Below are 2,615 nucleotides of genomic sequence, written 5' to 3'. Positions count from 1 at the left end.
GTGACCTCAAGCCTATTCCATTTCTGGCATTCAATGTTATTAGGGTATTCAGTTCTCTGGACAATAACGGTTTTGGAGAAGGTGACAAAATTCAGTACTCACAAATTAAAGGCACAGAGTATACATTCATTTGGGTAAGTTATCTGATCAGTACCACAGATTGGTTGATAGATTTTTGGGTATGATATAATCTTGCCTTCAGTGGAGGGCCAGAGGCATTTAACCTGCAAGACAAACAAGATAAAGGGCTGTCTTTGCCTTTCATTAAGAACTTAGATCATCCTTCTTTCTACTCTATAGACACACTTAGATGGATGTATCCATCCATTTCTACTTTGTCTTGTGACCAGGGGCAAATATCTCTCTTTTCCTAGCTATAGCTTCCTCCCGTAATAAAATAAATCATACACATCATAACTGTAAGACATCTAAAAGCACAAAACCTCAAAGACAGAACAAGAAATTCCAGTAGCTGGTACAAAATCAAAAGGGAAAGATTATTCTGGAGAAATTAGTGGGTCTAAAGTATCAATAAGCCTTTGACTAATTGAGAAAGACTGGAGAGAGAAGTCAAGCAAGTTGAAGAGGTTAAAGAAAAAAAGGGAGACCAGAGTATTTGAAGTAAAAATCCGTTAGGGTAAAGAACAAAATTGTACATCAGATATAAATCTTGTTAGGATAATAAAAGTGATCTATAAATTCATAGATGATAGCAATGAAGCACTGGAAAAAATACAATGAACTTTTAATATGGAGGTATAGTGATTGAGTGATGTGATAAAAGGAGAGCCTAAAAGGAGCAGTGAGGTTCAAGGAGTGTACTGGTTCCTCCTCCTGGCCCTCCATCTTGGTACCTTTAGAATGGGTGCCAAGAGATGTGGCAACTTCAGGAAAATGATAGATTTTAGGGCACAATAGAAGACAAAACAGATGAAATAGTAAGAAATTTAGGGTGACAGATTGGTGAATAAAAGAGGAAGATTTCACAATGGCAGAGGAAAAGGAGGACATACACTTGTGTAAATATGAAAAGCATATGAGTTCTATCTATAGGTACAATTATCAATGATTATAGTTAACAATCACAATGAAAACACCTTGTCTTCTGACTCCAAACTAGTCCTGTTTCTCATACATCATGCTACCCATAAAGGCTATATCAAACAAAAATTTAATTTTCATCCTCTGATATTTATCACAGGAAATTATACTTACCTCTGTTCCTTTTATTTGATTATCTGAGGAAGAAGAAGACACATTTCCAAAGAATTAGAAGATAAAATGATGTAACTAAATACACCCAGTAACTAACAAAACTTTCCCAATCCTACCAAACTCTACAATGGGAAACTAACCTTTCTTTTCCTTTTTTAATCTCTACTGAGCAAGGCTACAGTCAAGAAAAAGGGAAAGAAGAAATAATATTCTTACAACTGTCTTTAGCATAGGCAACGAAAGAACTCACACTGGAGATGGGTCAGGCTTATGGTTGTACCCATGCTCCCTTTGGGAAAACCCAGAAGCCGAGGAACTTTGAGAGTTTGAAAGATATTATTATATAGACTGTATATTTTCTGAGTTGGAAGGGGCCTTGGAACATAGGACCTGGAATAACAGAGCTTGAAGGTGTCTTAGAAGATCAAATGTCAGAATGTGACATGAAAACAGAGATCTAAATTTCCAACAGCTTAGACTTCTAAATAAAATATAGAGCAGATAAAAGTAAGTCCAAGTAACAGAGAGGATATAAAACATGGCATTAATATAATGTTATGAATTTTAAAAGTCAACTGAAGCTGGCAAGGAATATCAATGTAAGATTTAAATTTAGGTCTTATGCTAAATATGAGAGTTAAAAAGTAATATTGTGGTCACTGATTTAAAAATATTACAGCTTAAGTCAAAATTACATTTAGCAGCTTTAGACAGATTTTAATAAGCCTACTAGCCTTTCTCCTGAGAAGCCAGGCTTAGCTCCAGCAAGGGCTTCCCTAAATCCCTTGGATCAGAAAGATCTCAACTTACCAGCAGCCCAAGTAGATGCAACTAGGACCAGTAAGGTGAGAGCTGATGTCTTCATGGCAATGGAAGCTTCAGCAGGAGATGATAGTGACAGTATCTGAAATCAAAGACAAAGAGAGAAGAGTTTCCTTTGACCTATAAATAAAGACAACCCAGGAAGTTCCCTTCAGAATTATAGGTTATAAAAGCTTCCTTATTTCAAAAGATGAGTATAATACCTGGGTGTTTATGATTTAAAGAAAGAGAACAAATATTTGAGGAAACTCATAAAACTTTCAATGCACAAAATAATCTCTTTTATGTAGGGCTTGGAACATATAACTGGGACCAATACCTCAAAATCAAGAAGATGGGAAGGGTACAAGAAAAATACATGTTGGCATATAATAAAATTGTCATTGGGTTTGATCAAAAGGTCTGGGATCTAGTCTTGACTATTTATCCCTCTTACTCTCTCTGTCTGATCATAAAGTAATTTCTACCATGAGGGCACTTCTTCTAAATACATTGCTTTCCTCATGAAGCAATATTCCGAAAAGTGATACACACAGAACAACAACGTCAATGGGGAAAGATCTATAAAGGCAATAATT

The 2,615-nt window shown here is 35.6% G+C and overlaps 1 long non-coding RNA gene across 1 annotated transcript; it reads right to left on the bottom strand.

Annotated features, from left to right (window-relative positions):
- Window positions 1-191: 191 nt before the first annotated feature.
- Window positions 192-2,110, bottom strand: LOC123255532. The gene is made up of 3 exons (XR_006506773.1): window positions 2,026-2,110; window positions 1,216-1,238; window positions 192-224 (listed from the first exon to the last, which is right to left on the bottom strand). It is a non-coding gene; the product is annotated as an uncharacterized LOC123255532 (long non-coding RNA).
- Window positions 2,111-2,615: the final 505 nt, after the last annotated feature.

Source organism: Gracilinanus agilis, unplaced genomic scaffold (genome assembly GCF_016433145.1).
Source record: "Gracilinanus agilis isolate LMUSP501 unplaced genomic scaffold, AgileGrace unplaced_scaffold48121, whole genome shotgun sequence".
Classification (NCBI taxonomy): domain Eukaryota; kingdom Metazoa; phylum Chordata; class Mammalia; order Didelphimorphia; family Didelphidae; genus Gracilinanus; species Gracilinanus agilis.
This window is presented reverse-complemented; position numbering and strand designations above follow the sequence as displayed.